The sequence below is a fragment of the Cyprinus carpio genome, chromosome A7 (genome assembly GCF_018340385.1).
Source record: "Cyprinus carpio isolate SPL01 chromosome A7, ASM1834038v1, whole genome shotgun sequence".
NCBI lineage: Eukaryota > Metazoa > Chordata > Actinopteri > Cypriniformes > Cyprinidae > Cyprinus > Cyprinus carpio.
In genome coordinates, this window is record NC_056578.1 from 37,170,436 (window position 1) to 37,191,406 (window position 20,971).

General features: G+C 37.5%; 2 pseudogenes; both read right to left on the reverse strand.

The window, feature by feature from the left end:
- LOC109086979 overlaps positions 1-1,844 on the reverse strand; it is a 48,282-nt pseudogene extending 46,438 nt beyond the window's left edge.
- A 4,091-nt stretch (positions 1,845-5,935) lies between these two features.
- Positions 5,936-15,909, reverse strand: LOC122145796 (annotated as a pseudogene).
- Between the last annotated feature and the right edge of the window lie 5,062 nt (positions 15,910-20,971).

Consider the following 20,971-nt stretch of genomic DNA (forward strand, 5'->3'; position numbering starts at 1 on the left):
CAACCATCTCTAAAAGTATCATTTATTGCTCATTCAACACAATGTACTCTCAACAGACATGAGTGATTGCAAGCCACTCCAACACTCAGAAAGTCGCACAACACTCATGATCATACTCTCTAACAAAATAACACAAGGGTAAGGATAATTCAATGGCCTGAGGCCCATGTGGTGAGAGCATTGGACTTGTTATCTGGTGACCATGTACAAGTCAGAACCAGAAAAAACTTAATTGCCATCTTGGTGTTTTAGGCATTGCAAACTTTAACTTTTGGTTTTCTGTTATGCACTGAACATTATGAATTCTACTGATTTAAATGTCACAAATTATGTTGCCAATTACTATATGTTATTATTAACTGCTAAATTATAGCATAATCCTGACCAAACAGAAACTACCCTTGTTGTGCTTCTGCATCCATAAATAGAACTCTCCTGGAACTTAAATTCAACGAACAAAATGCAGTGGCTGATTCACAGTGTTTCACCTTTTTACATACGATTTAAAACACCACGGGTGCAGCAGTTTACAGCAGCACAACTACTGACTCTGATCCAACAGAATCCTTGTGATATGAAACATCCTTTTTCACAAAAATCCATGAACATCTGAGAGGAAACTGAGGCTCTGATTACAGCAGTGGAAATCTACCAAAACTGAAAATGCAAGTTGAGGAAGCCTGAAACCACAGGAAATCTGCACTCTTTTGCCCAACAAGACTTCACGTGCTGGTTCAAAGAGCCTTTTAGATGAGACGATATAGACTAAATGATCCACTGTAAACACTAAAACATGCTACAGCCGGAGTAAACTAGGATATTTAGACAATTATTTTATGTCCATTTACAGTGAGTGAACGCTGGAGATGAAGGAGTAGATCAAAATAAGATGTTAGGGTCGGAACAGTCTGAACAGATTATATAATAATAAAACCTTGTTTGTTGATGATGAATGCTGAAGATGAACTGTTTATGAAGGAATCAATCCTGCTGCGCACATGAAGTCAACACAAGTATATAAACCACTTGATTGTATGAAGACTATTATAGAATATAGATTCATTATACGACTTTCACTGCTACTGATCCTCAGTCTTTTGCCTTACATAAGTAAATAATGTCAGTCTCCCTGCTTTGAGTTATTTTTTATGGCTTGTATAGAGGATATAAATGGAGGAGCTAGTATTAATGACAGTGCTTTATCTTCTGCTGAGTTTAATTAATGTGAGTAAGCTTTTCCCAATAAAAGTCAGTAAAATGTTGACAGATTTCCTTTAAGACAAATCAAAGGGTCTTGTAAGGGCAACTATCTATTTTTGTTGTCACGTCCCAGTGTCTGTGAATATAATATATCAACATAAATCTCAACACTCGTGTGTTGAATATTGCACAAGTCCACCGTACTGAAAATACATAATCGCGTATTTTCAGCTGTTTTGTTGATGTTATCATTACAGTACTCACTGTTTTATTGTAGCGCAATGATTAATAAATCACATAACTCAAAAGTATAAGCATATATCCGATAAAAACAAATAAATGTGTCGAAATCAAGTGCTAAACAGCCTCAGTCTTGACTGGGTCTTACCGGACAGCTCGTCTGGTTCTAAGCCGCTCTCGGTGTCCAGACCGCAGATCACGAAATAATCCGCGAAGCGGCTGGAGCTGGAGCTGAATCCAGTGCTCATTTTGAGACGGCTCCGCTTGTGCTCTTCTGTGTGTGGGTCTAGAGGAGCGCATAGTACGCGCTCTCTAGATCACTCTGCGCAGCCATTGCGGATGCGGACCAAGTCAGGAGCCCTGGGCGCCAGTCGCATTGTGCCTCCGGTACAGCTGTTCTCCGTCCTCTGGCGCTCGCTCGTGCGCACGCGCCGTGTCGCTTTGCTCGGGACGCCGTTATGCGTTAAAGCCCCGAAGCATCATCGCCGAAGACCGAAGGAACGCCCGCCGCGTCACGCTTCCGGTGCGAATGCATAATCACTTCTTTAACAGCAATGAAAAGTCAAGTCCATAGTAAGTCATCAACCATAATTAACTTTAAATAACGTTCCTTAGTCTGCCCCGTTTTAAGAATTTGTCGTAATAAATCGCAGCAGCATAGAATGTGTTTGTTTGATGTTGCCCCTCTGGTGGTGTTTGGAATCACATGCATATAACTTTAGTGTCTCCTGAAATAAAGCACATGATGGCATTGATCAACCTTCTGTTTGATTTTGGTATAGTGTGTAATAATGATATAGATATTGTGAGTGATGGTAATATTTTTCCTTTTTGAATAAAATTGGATGAGCCTTGAACTTGCCAACACAAACAGGCATTTAACTTAATGAATTACGAATTATGTAAACAATAAAGATACTGTATTAATTTCAACTTGTTACTTGGGCTGTCCTGGCAGAAAGTGATCTTATGTACATTCATTCATTCATTCATTTATGAATCTTTTTCAAATCTCTAAAATGAAAACGGTTTTTTGGGTATGGTGGTAATGACAGCAGTACTGGGGACATCAGTTATTTGTAACTTTTTGTAAGTTATTTTTTTTAATGCCAAATGAATTTAAATGTGATTTTTTAAGTTGTTTTGCTTTTGATATATAAAATATTTATTCAAATTGTAACATTTAGAAGTGGGGAAATTACAAGGTCTGGGTGGTAGACAAGATCCAGGGCCACAACAGCAAAAATGCCAGCCAATTATTTCTTTCAACACATTCAAAACAATTCACAAAAATGTCTCTTGTCTTATAAAAACATTCTGAATGTATGCATATGTATATATGTGTGTGTGTGTGTGTGTGTGTATATATACACCTAACCCTAACCCTAACCCTATATATATATATATATATATATATATATATATATATATACACACACTGTATATGTGGTGTGTGTGTGTGTGATTTAATTAATTCTTAAGTGTGAGTCCCTATTTATAGCACTATAAAATGCATAATTTTAATAATTACTTCTTAAAATAACTTCTGTCAAAGGGTCTACACTATATGGAATGATTTGTCTATTTACATTATTACAATAATCACAGTTTGCCCTTACAAAAAAAAAAAATGCATGATGAGAGCTCTTTAAGGAAATTCATATATTGAGTCCATTGCTAGCAGATACTATGGTTTCTTTCATGGTAACTTCATTTTAAAAAAAAGCCTTTATTTCAAGGGGTCGGTGTTTTTTGTTGGTATTTTGTGGAAACCTTACACACACACACACACACTGTGATTCAGTTAAAATGAAGAAGAGGCACTATTTTACTCATGTATTTAATCAAGTCATCAGAAATATATTATGTTTCAAGAAGATGGACAGACATGAATGAATTGATTTTAAAAATACAGTACACAACAATACATTGTCAATTAAATCTTACATAATACTGTAATCAGTAACCTTAATTTATTGAGAAGAGTTCTGTAAAAATAAACTAGAGAAAAATCAGGATGAGTACAACTTGGTAAATTATAAATGGGGTCAGAGAGGGTATATCAACACACTTCTGATCATCATAACAAATACAGCTTGCTGAGGCTTGAAACTGTTTGCAGAACAACTGGAATAACTCAGTCATATCCGCTCTCTCGGTTAAGTGCCATGTAACGTCAAGAGCTGCTGGGGAACATTTAGACATTAAACAGATGACAAAAAACTAAATGTTAGGTTGACTTTTTTTTTTCAGTCATCGGATTTAAACTGCAAAAATAACTTAATGCAGCATGAGAGAACATTCAAATGAGGTACCAGGGTAATGAAATCTGGAACTAAGAGACCGTCCCCTCATCACACCCTTCCAAGTAAGAGAAATCTCAGTGCAAATGGTTTATTTTATCCCCTTGCACATATTGTTGATTTCTTTCCCAACATAAAACTAATGAAGTCAGGAAACTAGTATATTGAAGGTTTAATGACTATTATATTCAGGGAAAAAAAACAGGAAACAATATTGTAGCTATAGACGAAATGTAAGTCATTTTTTAAGACTGATTTGATTCACTGAAAGGCAAATTTAACTGCAGAGAGTCCCACTAAGTTGCGTCAATTAAATGAATAGTTCACCCACAAATGAAAATTACTCACCCTCAGGCCATCCAAGATGTAGATGAGTTTAGTTTTCTTCATCAGAACAGATTTTTGGAGAAATTTAGCATCACATTACTTGCTCACCAATGGATCAGCTGATAACCACATCAAAATAATCCACAAGTAATCCACACGATTCCAGTCCATCAATTAACGTCTTGTGAAGCATTAAATTTAAACACTTCAGGCCAAAATACCAATCCATAATCCACAGTAACACTTCCTCCAGTTAAAAAGTCCATGCAGTGTTGTTCCTCCTCACATTAAAATCCTTCAACATATTTGTTTAGAACTGTTTTGGGACTGTTTTCACTTGGAAAACAGTGCTTGATCTGTGCATATTTCTCTTAGACAACTTTTTCACCGAAAAAAGCAATACCATGGGTAGAGTGACTAAAATAACATAACGGAAGCGAAGGTTTGAAATTAAAAATGTCTTAATGGTGGATTTTTTTTTTCTTATAAACATGCAGCTTTTCCCATCACAAGACATTAATTGATGGGACTGGAGTCGTATTGATTCCTTTCAGATTATTGTGATGTTTTTATCAGCTGTTTGGACTTTCATTCTGACGGCACCCATTCACTGCAGAGGATCCATTGGCGAGCAAGTGATGTAATCCTACATTCCCCCCAAATCTGCTCAGATAAAGAAACAAACTCATCTACATCTTTGATGGCCTGAGGGTGAGTGAATTTTCAGCAAATTTAAATTTTGGCCGGGTGAACTATTCCATTAAATAGACAGATTGAATTTAAAATCATTTACAGTGGATTGGCTTGACTAAACCAACTGTAACAGTTACAAATCTCCTATATTTTCCAAAACTTAATACTTCCCTCTGTCACGTGGCTAAAATGAAAAATATAAATGAAAGCCAATATTATATAACTTAAAATACAATTATAAATGATTTAACAATCAAAAAAAAAAATCAATCATTGGGCAGTTTGACTACTTCAAAAACCTGCATCCAAATATAAAGAATGAAAAAAATGGTTTGAAATGCTAAAATAGGTGTTAATGGTTTCAGTATGTGTGACATCAGGATATTCGCTCCATTTCTTTTACTTCAATTAACTTAACTTGTTATATTAAGGCAGAACCTATCTATATGCAATTTACAGTCTGTCTTGATCTGTAATACTAATGCGGGCATCATCCATATTTATCAGTTTTGGGGAAAAATAAAGTCTATAACATCAGCTAAGCACTATCATCTACAGTTAGCAGCAGTACACAGGGCATTCAGATCCCTACTGCAGTCTCAGCTGGCATGAGACAATAAGAAAAGAAAAGCAGTAAACCCCACAAAGCTCACCCTCAAAAGGTTTCTGATGCATGTAATACCTCATTCTCAAACCACATTTGTTAGTTCAATCAGCAGTAAAAAGGTTGAAATTGGCACTTTCCATTTTAGCTCAGCAACTTCAGAGGGAGTGAAAATATGTCTCTTCCAGTGTATCTCACATAAATCATTGCTGTCTTGTGGAAAATATTTGAGAGAAACTGAAAAATCCACTGAAGACATCGATATAGAAAAAAAAAAAGAAAAAACAAAAAAAACCAAACACAAACAAAAAACAACAAAAAAAAAAAAAACAGGGAAAAATATTGCTTAAAGCTAGAGGGAATTTTTCATTCCATGAAAGTACTGTTTGAATCAATGGAAGGGCCAAATCAAAGTCCTGACAGCCACTGGCTGCCCATTATATGATGAAACGTACATGCATAAAAGAAGAGAAGAAAGCAAGGAGAAGTTTAGAGGACCAGTATCATTCCTGAGTTGAATCAAAAAAAAAAAAAGCAGGGGGTGGTGATCAAAAAAAAAAAAAAAGACCTACTCAAGTTTCTGCTGGAGTTTCTTCTGAAAGCAGACGGGAAGGATGGAGACGCCACAGCTAAAAACCCCCACACACGAGAGAAGAGAGTTCCAGGACACGGCCCTCGCCAGCTGTGGTCAGCTTGTACAAAGTCGTCCCAACAGAAGAGGTGCCAGGACACGCCTGCGTTTATCGCCACGAAGGATGGAGGGGCCACTCCTATAGAAGAAGATCAGATAACAGCTATTAGATGATTTTTCTTATACAAGCATGCAATGTCGTAGTTATGTCATCAGTTAAGTCATGAAGTTACCAAAAAGGTGATTAAAGCTGCCTTAAAATTGTGCATGTACTGTATGCAAGTGTTTGTTATATATGAGTCACATTTAAGAACATGTCCTCTGAAATGCAGTGGTTTGCAAAACTGTCCTGGAGCAGCCCAGAACTGTCTCCCTCCACTAACACACACGATTCAACTCGTCAGTGCATTAGTAGAGACTTTAATACCTGAGGTGGGTCAGAATAGGTAAAGAGAGCAGCCAAAAAACCAAATAACCCCGCTGCTGTGATGTCTGTTAATCAAACAGCAATGGGAAAAATGAAGAAATCACTCATTTTTTTTTTTCTTTAAGGATTCATCTGTTTAATTGAAAATTTAGTGTTTGATAATTTTATTCAATTGCTGTATATTTCCTACTTGCTGAAGGGCACATGTAGCTAAATATGCACATGTAGCTAAATATGAAAAGATGCCATTACACAGATATTTAAATATACTGTCTTTATGTTTTTTTTACGTTAATTTGAAGATCGATTGTGAAATTATTGCAATGTAAAAGTATTTTTAAAAACTTTAATGTTTAAGTGGGATTAATCAATAAAATTATATTTATTTTTTTTAATTGATTGAAAGCACTAATATATAAATATATATATATATATATTATATATATATATATATATATATTATATATATATATAAATAATATTAGGGCTGTCAAATGATTAATCACGATTAATCACATCCAAAATAAAAGTTTTGTTTACATAATATATGTATGTGTACAGGGTATATTTATTATGTATATATAAATACACACACATAAATTCTATATTTAGAAAATATTTACATGTATATACATTTATATATTTATATTCTTATATTTTATATTATATATAAATATATTTAATATATAAACATAACATAGTCTTCTTAAATATATACATGCATGTGTGTGTATTATATATACATAATAAATATACACAGTATACACACATATATTATGTAAACAAAACTTTTATTTTGGATGTGATTAATCGTGATTAATCATTTGACAGCCCTATATATATCCTGACCGGTCCAGCCTGACCTTGATGCCTTTTGACATAATGAAATAAATAAGGGTAAGGCTGAAAGCAGCCGAATGAATTATAAACATCATAAACCCGTCTTTTTTTGGCAAGACAAAACCAGACATTGGTGCCATGTAGGCTAAATAAATGTTTAATGGGACTGAATTTGGATTTAACTTGAGTTTAATTTAATAAAAACGTTAGAAATTGATAATTATAATGTTTCCTTTCCACTGTTATTCAAACAGCTAATAAATTATATGTAGAAAAGTGACATTATCACTAACATTGATCTATCACGAGTTTAAGCACTCTCAAAAAAATAAAAACTATCGTTATAATCTCTGAAAGCTGTGTACACTGTTTAATGATTCTCTTTTACTTACATTGTACTAGGGCTATGCAATTAATCGCATTTTGTAAATTAACACAATAGATTTTTATTTTATTTTTATTTTTTATGGCAGAGTTTTATACATTTATGTTTACATTTAGTAATTTAACAGACGCTTTTATCCAAAGCGACTTACAAATGAGGACAATGGAAGCAATCAAAATCAACAAGAGAGCAAATACAGTTAGAAGTCAGAAGTGCCTGGTGCGCTAAATACTAAAATATAGAAGTGCACAGGCTCACTTCAGGCACTGTTGTTCCCTCAACATGAGTTGTGGCCATGAGAAATGGATGTTATTCCCTCAATATAGCATCTCAGACCACAACTTCACATCACATGGCCAAGACTTAAGGATATTGTTACCTCGACTAAATGATCTCGTGGCCACGACCTACTACCATGTTCCCCACAAGTTAATATGTAGTGGCCATGACAACAAGTGAACCGAATATATCCCCTCCTGGTCACCTTAGTATTGGCCAAAATGCTTTCGCTCGACTATTCAATGATCATCTACTCTTCACTGTAGATGACCTCTGACCTACTTTCTGTGCAATCTGAATTTCTGCGTTTTGAATTTTAGAATATTGTATCTGATGTTTTGAATTTCTTCTTCATCTTGAAAACTTGAAGCTTTATTTTTAAACACTTAATATTTGCAGTCTAAGAATTCAGAACAAAAAAATCCGTTGTTTGAAAATACATGTCTTATAAAACTCAGCCATAAAAAAATCAAAAAAAATCAATTGTGTTTAATCTCAAATGTTCAGTATTCAGTTTAAAAAAAAAAATAATTCAAAACTGTTAAATGCCACATAATATTCAGTTCTGTTAAATAACACTTGTCAATAATTCAAATTTACACAATACAAATTCAAATTGTTTTGTCATATTTTAAGCTCCATATATTTCTGCCATTCCTGCTGGCAGAGAATGAATTTTCAATAAGCCCATCTGCTGTTTCTGGTCAGACCAATGTGAAAATCAACTGATGTTTGTACGCTACAAATACAAATACGAGTTGTAAATGTGAACTGGTATGGAACGACAAGAAGACAAATGTATCAAAACAATTTTAACAGCAACATATATATTTATATGTTATTTAATTGATATAATAATTGATTGGTAATTTTTTTTTATTCTATTCCCTTAAAAAAAATGGTTTAAAGGCTGAAATGTGAAGCATAAAACTTTTTGTCTCTAAACTGTAAATCATGCTATTTACAGTCATTTTAATTTCATTTTATGTAGGTCTTAAGAAGTTTTAAAGTTTAGCTTAAATATACTGCAGATTCCCTGGTCTGGCAAAAACGATCAATTCATGTTTTTAGGTAAATATTTGTCTGGACCTCAGCTGGTGAGGAGTGTTTCTTACTGGACCTCAAGCAATTTTTAGTTACTCCATAGTATTACTGTACATATGATTGCAGCATTACCAACAAACTTGTATTATTGTGAATATTTTGTTGTAAAAGTGATTAATCTTACCAAGAAAGGTGCCCAGGAAGAAGATACCCAGAGGCACATTAATGACCGGCGAGGTGATGTTGATGAACCAGTTTGGAAGGAAAGGATTTATTCTCAAAAAAATGATGTAATTAATGAGGTGCTCTCTGTGCTTGTCCACCTGCAATGGACATTAAACAACATCGGCTCAATGTTAAGGCCAGTCAATTTACATACAAAAATGAAAGCTACTTGTATGAAAAATGTCACCTGTTGTGACCATTTCTGAGCTCTCTCTGTGAGGTACTTGTACACCATCGGCCTCCCGACTAAATAAGACAGCATATAGCAAAAAGACGCCCCAAGGCCAGAACACTGTAAACCATAAAACACAACAACATATTTTACAGAACAAAGAGTCACTTTTTCATACTAGGAGACAATGTTTTGACAGACAGACTGTTTTGAAATTAATTTGACTACAAACAAAAAAACTTACCAGACAGACCAGGAAGAGAGCTAATGGAAAAGGGTAGAGATAACCAGACAGTATACTGAGAAAAATGGAGCCTGGAATGGCAAACGTCTGAAGGCTGAGAAAGGCTTAGTTAAGGCTTTAACTCAATAGTGAATAACACAGAGCAAGTCGGGCAAAATTGGTTATGTAGCTGATACAAAAATATGACTAACAGACACTCCCAAGCAATTTGTCTGCCTGCAGGTGTCTAATTTAACCCATAAAAAAAATGTTCTGTACCCTGTTAATTACCACACTAAATAAATGTGTACAATAATGCACTTACATTAAAGTCTATGGGAAAAGACATTTCAGAAAGCAGAATTGTGCAACTTACATTCATTTTCCTGTATAAAAATGTGTTGTTATTATTAGTGTCCTATTAAAGATTTAGACTACCGTTCTAAGCTAGTAAGCCATTTTAATCATCACCATTCAGTCTGATTCTTAAACAAAAACATTCACACTGGGTTATCCAAATCATATAGCTTAGTTAGGGAAGAGCAATATATCATTTTTGAAAACGAACGAAAATGAAGCTATGAGGCATAGAGAAGTACAGTGTTTTCAATAGATTGGCACTGATGTTTAAAAACACTGTATGGTTGTTTTGTCAGCTGAAATCAATAGACAATAGACAAAAAAAAAAAAAAAGACCAAAAGACTGTCAATTTATCCCTCACAGCCTTGTTTTTATCTGCGTTCATTTTAATATAGTCTCTAACCTGGTCAATAATATTGACAATCTGTCCCTTGAAAAATCAAGATTAATCATGTCACAAAGGATACAAGATGTATGTTGCAAAGTACGCTACAAGCACTTGGTGTGTAATATGTGTCCTTGTATTTGGACAGCACTGTGCCCAATGCCATTTTGGCATCATCCATGTCTTTAGGAATTTTGATTTTTTCTCTCTCTCGTCTCTGCAAGACATGAAGAAAAAACATCAACCCCTTTGTCGAAGTCACCGTAAAACACCCTTTTATGTTCAGTACACAAACCTATAGTACCTATAGGGGAGATAGACTTACTCGCTCAGTTCTGGGAAATTTCTGAACACCAGATACATGACGCAAGCCGAACAGGCAAAGATAGTGACGAGGAGGAGGATTGACATGCGTGCAGAGGCTCCTCCTGGTGACTGGGCTCCCTGAGGGAATCATTCAAAAACACATCATGAATAACCTCTAATATATCACCCATGCAACGTATCGCATACATTTGCATCACTTGCTCACAATCCTCAGGGAGATCCAGGCCCGTGAGAGCTCTCGTTTGTGGTGAGGCAAGAGAACTACAGAGCCAAAAATCACATATGATAATGTGACATCATCTTATAATCTGTCCCATTATCAACACCAAACTGATTTAGAAAAAACAGCTAGATGTTTAAACACACCGGAAAGTCTGAGTGGCTTTTTAATATGCAAAGATGTTTACAGCCTTAAGCACAAGTCATCAACTTTGTGGTCTTTACTTAGGGCATTAACGTTAAACATTTAAAACAATTAATTTTAAAATAAATATATCATTACGCTGAAGACGGTTTTTTTTTTCTTTGCATTAAATCCAAAATTTGTCATCATACAATCAAGGCATAAATCTAGTAGGTTTAATCTGTGGTTATTTCTGCTGTACTAAAAGATACTCGGTTCACTCCTAAATAAAAAAAAAAATCACACGCAGTGTTTTTATTTGTCCTGCGACGTCACAGGACACAAATGATGTTGAAATGTTTTGGCCAGTTTAATATCTACTGGGGACAAATTATTAAACATTCAAAACAAGTTTTGTATCAACAGCAAAAATAAAGTATCCTACAAACATGCAACTCTCCACTTAAGCATGTTTTGGAAAGATTCCAGCTGAACATATACCCATGAATTCTGAGTACTGGAAAAAATAAAACATTTTTGCATTTGTTTTAACATTGTATTTTCTCAAGATTATTTTGGAAGGATTAGGAAAACATCTATAAACAAAAAACTGTCATGTATAACGGGAATTTATGTATTTGGATGTGCTTTTTTGTTTTAAGAATGGTATTTTGAAATGTAAAGAACAATATAAAATTGCATATTTTAAAGTAACTAACATTCATAAGTAGTTTTTACATTTTAAAGCAATATTTATTTTACATTTTATATATTTTAAATGACTTTTAAATTTTGCATATACCTCTTTTGGAACAAACTTGAAAAAAAAAACATATTTCAAAAGCACTGTAATTTATCAATTTTTTTCCCCACTGGCAGATAATGTTATTAATAACGTGACTACGTAATAGCTCTTGTTCATGTGGCATTGAACATAAAGATCAGTTTAAAGGTTGAATTCTGAAAGCATTTAGTAATGCGAACCAAATGAATCAGATATCATCACTGCATTACGCAATCCTTCACTTTCATTTGACTAGCCAAATAGTCACATTTAGGTCAATTTCCGATGAAGGTTTGCTGTAGATCGTCACATTTCAGAATCTATTAATAGCCGACAAAAGCTTTGATCGTTCAACTGAAGTGTTAATCATTATTACATTAGTCCTGGATATTCAAGCTCCAGCTGTCAGATTTTCTGGTCTTCGCCAACAACAGTTTCTCAGTGTATATCTATTATTCCGACTCCGCATAATCGTGGAAAGCTGCATAATAACTGTGAGAGACTGCTATCAGGACACACTGGTCAGAATTAGGTAACGTTACCTTTGACGAGTGGAGTTTGTTTGGAGGGCCTCGGATCCTGCTCTACCAGCGGCGGACTGCTCTCTGTCTCACGGTTTCCGCTTCTCTTCTTGGCCAGGATGATCTGTTTTGTCCAAAGAAAATAATGAAGGTAGATCTCAGATGTCAGCCGAGATCATACGTCAGTGTAAAAGCTAAACGCAAGGCTTCAGCCGGCTTTCTCCTCCTACTTCTCGGGATACCGGTGACCTGTGACTGTTTTCTTCTTCCTGTTCAGATGCTGTTCAGTTCAGATGACAACGTATTTGTTGTGCCGCTGCTGCCATCTAGGGAAGATATTGAGACACTAGATAAATGGATAATAAAAAGTACCATGGTAATTCTGAAGCACCTTGAACCCCCCGTAAATACCACATACTGCTTAAAAAAATACCTAATAACGATAAAATGGTAACTGTCTAAAAAACTTACTTTTTTGTTAATCGTTCAGTTAATATAATATAATATAATAATGATTTAGTGTAAACGTTATAAAAAATACAGGCATCTAGCCTGTGTAAATAGACACTACCAAAAGTAAAGTCCCCATAAACCTGTTTTATGACTGGACAACGCTTAGCAGCATTAAAGGGTTACTCCACCCCAAAATGAAAATTTTGTCATTAAAGGAGCCATGTGTAATGTCTGGCAAAAAAATCAAGTCATACTCCACATTCCATACCAGATGGGGGCAGTATGCCTCAATAAAGTGAATTGGTCTACTCTAGAGTAACAAACGAGAAACGGCATAGTCTCTATGCTCCGCCCCTACCTTCACAACAAACCCTAGAGCCATAGCCGAAGCCTAAAGGACGTTTTTGCCTCCAGAGGAACGTTGGGTGATGTCAAGTGATTTTTGAAACATGACATCTTCAAGCTACTCCCCTTCCCCTTTACCAGTGAATATGTTCATATTCGTTTTGTTCATATTACATTTTGAATTGTATATACACATTATTTGAATTAAATTAATTTGACAGACAGCATTCTGTCACATCACTGGTCAACATCAGACAGCTGATGTTGACCAAGCTAGCGCCAACCAACGTAACCAGAGCTGCCAACTCTCAAGCATTCACCGTGAGACAGACGCAATTGACTCTTTTCACACGCTTTCAAAAACTTGACCGCTCTGAATATAGTGAGTGAGTGCGCGCGCGGCCGGGGCGCTCTCTCTCTCTCTCTCTCTCTCTGGTTCATTATCATCGAAGACATTTCAAGCTTCTTAGGTAATGTTACATTTTAGCATCAGCTTGGTAGAGACGGGCTTTGGTAGATAAACAGGTGAAAAACCGGATCGGATCTGTGGGTAAAGTTATAGCTAGCTTACTATCAAACGCAGCTACGGTTAGCCATCGAACAGCCTTCGATACATTTCTATGTATCGAACTTCCCGAAAAAAATACGCAAACATATAAAACAAACTTCTAGCGAAATACTAACAGCATCTTACTTACCAATCCAAAAGAAATGTTGCAAGTTCGTAGTCGAAGCTCATTTCTTTCAAAGTCCATCAGTTGTCTCCAGCGATGGGAAAGCAGTGCCGATGTTTACTCTGGTTCGGCTCCTTTTCTTATCGGATTTGATTTGTGATTCCGAGCGCGGTTGCTTGACATCAGCTTCAAGTACGCCCACAAGTCGTGCGAGTTATTCGTGTATTGCAGGTTGGCTGGTGGTTATGTTGCCCCCCATGGCCGAAACTGGTATTACGACACCTGTCGGGCCGTGGCTAGTAATGCTAATGCTAATTAAGGTTGATATCTCTGCAGCACTATAACTTGACATTTTTTTTAATGACATCATCGCCCTTATTTCTTCTCATTCTTTTGATGCGTGTAGGTCATTTTTTGGATATTTTTACCTCAATTTTTACACATGGCACCTTTTAATCACTTACCCCCATGTCGGTTCCAAACCTGTAAAAGATTTGTTCGTCTTCGGAACACAGTTTAAGATATTTTGGATGAAAACCGGGAGGCCTGTGACTATTCCATAGACTGCCAAGTAAATAAACAGTGTGAAGGTCCATAAAAGGGTATGAAAGTCATCGTCAGAATACTCCATCTGACATCAGACATGCAATCTGGGTTATATGAAGCGACGAGAATACTTTTTCTGAGTGAAGAAAACAAAAATAACGACTTTATTCAACAATTCCTTTGTCAACAGTCTCTGTGTCTCTCTATATCACTTAAATTGTGTTCCGAAGACGAACAGAGCTTTTACGGGTTTGGAACGACATGAGGGTAAGTGATTAATTACAAAATTTCCATTTTGGGGTGGAGTATCTCTTTAAAAGGACACTACAGATATGAGCCTTGCTTATCTCTGTTGAGGAATCTTGGCATACCTGCATGTCTCTTTTCAGGTCCTGCCTCATCACAGCCACAGAATTTAAGCTTGGACTGATACTAGAAATACAAAACGTCTTTGTTTAGTTTCAGCTATTCATATGTCAACCTAATATTTGTTATCAATAATTTTGGACTTTCTTAAAAATTGTCTGGTATATAGCATAATTCAAGTGTCAAATGTTGAGTTGACTCATCTGTCCATAAAATATTATCCCAAATAATCATCCAGATGCCTTTGTAGAAAAAAGTGAAATGTACTACTCTTTATATTGTGCAGTGGTTTTTGGCTTGCATAGGGAAGTCCACATCACAAATATAACGATAACAAAACAGAGGAATGATATCATTGGAGTTACTTTCAGAAGTTTATTTTTAGCTAATGAATGATACAAATGTTGACAGCCAATCAGAATCTACCCAACTTCAAAGCACTTTAGCATTTTAAGCAGCAGTTGACAGAACTGCAGTGTATGCTTCAAATAAACAGAATGCTTTTAATCTGTTGATGTGGATGTTAAAGGGTTAGTTCACCCAAAAATTAAAATTCTGTCATTAATTACATAGCCTCATGCTGTTTCAAACCCGTAAGACCTTCTTTCATCTTCGGAACACAAATTAAGATATTTGTGATGGAATCTAAGAGCTCTCTGACCCTCCATAGACAGCAACGCAACTGAAATGTTCCCAAGTCCAGAAACGTAGCAAGGAGATCTGTAAAATAATCCATGTGGCATCAGTGGCTCAACCGCAATTATACGAAGCTATGAAAATAATTTTTGTGTGGGATCGGAACAAAAAAAAAAAAGACTTTATTCAACAATTTGTCTCCTCCACATCACCCTGGTGCCATTTTGGAGAATATCCATAAAGTTATGCTGTGCTGTGTCAGCTGTGTCACGCCGGATCCATTTCCTACGTTGTTATAATTTGATCTGAACAGAAACAGCATATCCGGTGTGACAATTGTCACTGGGTCAGAATGCTCTCACTGCGAAAACAAAAGTCTCACTCTCTGCTTGCGTATCACATTCTTCCACGAAGGCAGTCCTCCCCGGCCTGCACTCCCGTTTCCTCTCTCCTTTGGGAGGAAGAAACATCAGAGCAGAGAGGCTCAAACACTGGACTCGAGTGAACTCACACCGGCACAGGTCCCGTGTGCTTCACTCTCCCCACAACGACTCGACTCACCTGTGCCTACCCATCTAAGCCCTGCAGGATTACCTAGGCCCTGGTGAACAGGGCTTATTCAGTGGCTGGCCAGGCTAGCTCAGCGCTTCACATAATGGCAGTGCTCCAAGTGTTCCAGGCCAAACTTCTCCACACCGTGGACTTATTCTGGGTAGAGTTCTGATGTCTTCAAAGCACTGCACACAGCGACTGACTTGGCTCTGTGCACTACTAAGGCTACTGTGCAGGTGATCTGCAAGGCCATTGCCAACTTGGTGGTGCTGGAGCTAAATCTAATGGAGATCAGGGACGCTTACAAAGTCACCTTCCTAGACTTACCAGTTTTTCCCAAGAGAATGTTTTGTCCTGCCATGGATGGTATTGCTGAGCAGTTTACAGTGGCACAGAAGTCATCGCAAGCAATGCGTCACTTCCTGCTGAAGTGCTCCAGTGTAGTTGCTGTTTCAAGTCACTAGAAAGCTCCATCCTCTCAGCAGCCTATCAAGCCAGTGCCACCTCAGCCCCAGCCTAAATCAGAGCTTGTGCTTCAACAGTGCCCCCAGATGGCAAAACACTACCTGTTTCCTAATTGTCAAGGTCCCTGCCTCAGAGTGACATTGGACCCTGAGCCTCAGAAGCTATGCTGATCCAAACGCAGAGTGGAAAAAGAGAGGGTCAGTTCTCACTGAGGCCGGAACTCCCTTGAACAAGTCTCGCTTTCACTCTCCAGATAGCACACATACAGATAGGCCCCCATCACAGATCATTCTTGAGATTCACATTTGTGGGAGTGGACTATCAATATACATTCCTACCATTTGGACTGTCTCTGGCCCCACACACTTTTACAAAGTGCATAGACATGGCTCTTTCCTCTCTGACACAGTTGGGAATCTGCATTCTGAACTACCTTGATGATTGGCTGGTTTTAGCCCAATCAGAACAGGTACTTATCGCTCTTAGCCACGAGGAGTGTCTTGGGTTGAGAATCAATTTAGCCAGGAGCTTTTTGTCTCCCAGCCAGCAAGTAGTATTTCTAGGGACAGTTATTGATTCTGCCTGAATGCGGGCACGGATTACGCCAGAACGTTCCCTGACTGTTCAGTGGGTAGCAGCATCATTCAAACTGAGGACTTCATGACCTCTCAGGACTTTCCAGAGGATGCTCAGCCTCATGTCAGCCACTTCCTCTGTGCTTCCTCTGGGCCTGCTTCACATGCGGCCCCTCCAGTATTGGCTCAAAGCCCATGTCCCATCCCACACATGGCACCTGGGATGTTTTCATTTCAGGGTAACCAACTGTTGCATCAGAGCTGTGGCCCCTTGGAAAACTCCTCGTCTGTTTCAATCAGGCATCGCATTGTGACTGACCTCCAGAAGGAAGGTGGTCACAACAGATGCCCACTGTTGCATCAGAGCTGTGACCCCTTGGAAAACTCCACGCCTGTTTCAATCAGGCGTCGCATTGGGACTGACCTCCAGAAGGAAGGTGGTCACGACAGATGCCTCCAACTCGGGTTGGGGAGCTCTGTACGAGGGCAGACCGGCATTCAGGCTCCTGGTCAAACCTGGAGCAATGCTTACACATCAACTGCCTTGAGATGATGCCGGTTTTTCTACCCCTGAAAACTGCCTTAAGTGGGTACCCTGGTCCATTCAGACAACAAACAAAAAAAACGGTGGTAGCCTTTATCAATCAGCAAGGCTGTCTCAGGTCATATTCCCTTCACAGGTTGGCTCGATGCCTCCTTTTATGGGCACAATGCAAACTACTCTCACTGAGAGCAGTTCATGTGCCAGGCAGACTGCACCAAGGGGCAAACATGCTGTCCAGGTGCAATGTGGCTCCAGGAGAATGGAGACTACATCCCCAAATGGTTCAAAGGATCTGGTCTGTCTTCGGTGGGGCAGAGGTGGACCTCTTCGCCTCAGAAGACAACTTTCACAGCCCAATTTACTTTTCGAAACAGCAAGTTGCCCTGGCCCATGATTGGCCCAGCACTCGGCTATATGCCTTCCCCCCAGCTGCCCTGCTTCCTCAGGTCATCAGACAGGTCAGGGAAGTCAGATGCTCAGTCCTCTTGGTGGTTCCCCGAGTTGATACAGCTGCTATTGGCAGCCCCCTGGCCAATACCACTTAAGACTGACCTTCTCTCGATGGCAAAGGGCATTTGGCATTCCCAGCCAGAGCTGTGGAGCCTTCATGTTTGGCCCCTCGACGGGAGTCTTTGCAGTTCCCTGCGAGTGTAACTGATACCATTTTGGAGACTAGAGCCCTGTCTACAAGACTTATGTATGCCCTTAAATGGTCAGTCTTCTCTGACTGGTGTGCACTGTGGTACAAGGACCCGTCCTCTTGTGACGTGTTCTTTGCCCTCTGAGACAGATGGCAATCCACATTCTGATTTACCTTCATTCCCACACTCAAAGTATATGTGGCAGCCATCGTGCTGAATCATTCTCTTTTGGCTGCCCAGTCAATTAGCAGAAACGACCTAGTCATTAAGTTTTTCATTATCTCAGGGAACCGAGGTTATGTTAGTAACTGGAGCGTTTCCATAAATTTTCATGCCAAGTCTCGCATAGAAATAGGGTTGGTGTATACTGACTTCTTGGACAATTGATCAAATTTCCAACATTTTTACACAACTTAATTCATAACATGAGTCAGACTGGTATACTAGAATATAGTGTACCAGTAGTACACTAATAGTAGTGTTTTTAAATTGATTAAATAAAATGTGTACTGTATGTGAGGGTGTTACCTATGAAAGGATGAAAAGATGAAAAATTACCTAAAACCAAGTTCACAACTAAAATGTTGAATGTGTATAATGAGGTTATCTGTGACAGGATGATTGACAAGTCAGTCTACGGTAATTAAAGATTCCTCAAAAATGAGTCACGGTTAACTTTGAGACAAGCCATAGAAGATTAGCATTCTCATTTGAATTTTTCTTGTAAGTCGTACAAAACACAAAGTTGATGACAAGTTGTAGAGGGGGTTTGAGAAGCGTCCATAATTATCTGAGCTACTTTGTGTTAGGTAAATTATCTATGCAAAGGAGGGTGGAGTTAGTGAAAATATCCTTTATTAGCCCGTTTAAATAGACACTCCCAAAAGGAACCCCCCCACCCCACCCCCCTGTGTTATATACAGTGGTTTTTGCATTGTTACTCTTCCATGAATTCCATTTGACTCTTCCATATTGCCGTGAACACTGACTAAAGGGCCGATCACACAAATGAAAATAAATATATTTTTAATAGTTTTATAAATGAATAGATTTAATAAGCTTTCTAATTCCTAACAGAATAGGGAAGTCCACACCACAAGTGTAACAATAACTACTCAGAGGAACAATATCATTGTAATCACTTTTATTTATTTATTTACTTATTTTTTCCAGATAATGAATTGACAGTTCAGAATCCAACATGATCACCAATTGGTGTGGAAGCTAATGTAGTTTTGTTAGAGTTATATTTGTAGTCATCATTATATGTATCATATAGGTAGCGCTGTACCTATTGGGAAATCTTGGCCTTCCTAGAAGCTGGATAAACTTTAAACTAAAAGCTCCTGCCAACATCCTGGGACCGCCCTGCTTAAGGCTTTTAGTAACTTAGTTCTGTAGAACAGGGGGCATGACAGGTGCCTACCTAGCATGGGCTTTTTGGAGTTTTAAATGTTTTTTGGCATGCCATTTATGCATAGATTCTAAACTGCAACTCCAGAGCTGTGCCTGCAGCCCCCCACATGAACATCTTGGAAATAAGAGTGCTTTTTTGGAATCCAATGAAACCTTTTACATCCCAACCTTAAACCTAAATCTAACAACAATATTCCTGAATCCAACAGATTATTGTGCTTTAGCCCCCTGTCACGAGATGAATGGATTTTTCAGGAGTGAACCAAGAGCTTTTCTTCCCAAAGAGCCTTTTTGGGCTTCACACACGCCAGAATTGCTGCAGTTCAATGAAACTTGATAACACTGAGAGAGCGTCATCTCACAAATGTACTCCAAATTCAGGCCCTTGGCACACAGGGAAATCATTTTACAGGTCTAATGTGTCACGCAAGCATATCTGCGCTTTAACTATCATCTTTAATAAGCTCTGTGTATGTGTGTTGATCAATGCTTAGATGTAAATAAAAGCCTAAATTAAAGTTGTACATCATATAAATATAAAGCAACCATGTCATTTCATTTTTGCGTGAAGTGCCAGACACTGGCAAACTTTAAAAATGCCTCATTGCTTGGAGACACATGACAAATTGACAAAAAACAATGTGTTCTAAATTTAAATCAAAATATCAAGCATGTCATGACATGTCATCCTCCAACTGATGGAATTATAGTATGAAAAAAAAAAAAAAACAAGTCTGTTCTGATCATTCACAACACAATTCATACACTATGTGCCCACAGGGCGCAGAGCAAAGAAAAATTCCCCGAAAACGAGTTCACGGCTACCTTTGAACAATACAGGTTTAGTTTTAGGAAGGTACAGGACCGAAAAGAATAATGACACTGAAAGCTTTGGAGGACCCATACTGTCTAGGAACACGGCACATTTACAAAATTAGGGGTGTCTAGAGGGTTCTCTGTCACATCATGTTCCAGCCCATAGCATAAGGAGAATAAACTTTAGAGGAGGAAAGGCACATAACAGAGTTTTAGGCACAAAGGCTCAGTTAAAGTGTACAAAATGCATGCCTCATAAGTATTTCACATTCCAAGAAACATTCGTTGTTCCAAAAAGTGAATTATTATGATTTTTTTTCTTCTAAGTCCTACAAACATGAAGCTAATGTCAAATTATATTTCAAAGGGGGCCAAGTAGCAAAAACCACATCAGAAATATGTAAACACAAGGTATATGCCCATCAGCAACATATATGTATATGTATATATGTATATGTATATATATATATATATGTATATGTATATGTATATATTTATATACATATATATATATACATATACATATATACATATACATACATATATATATATACATATACATATATATATATATATATACATATACATATAATACATATACATATATATATATATATATATATATATA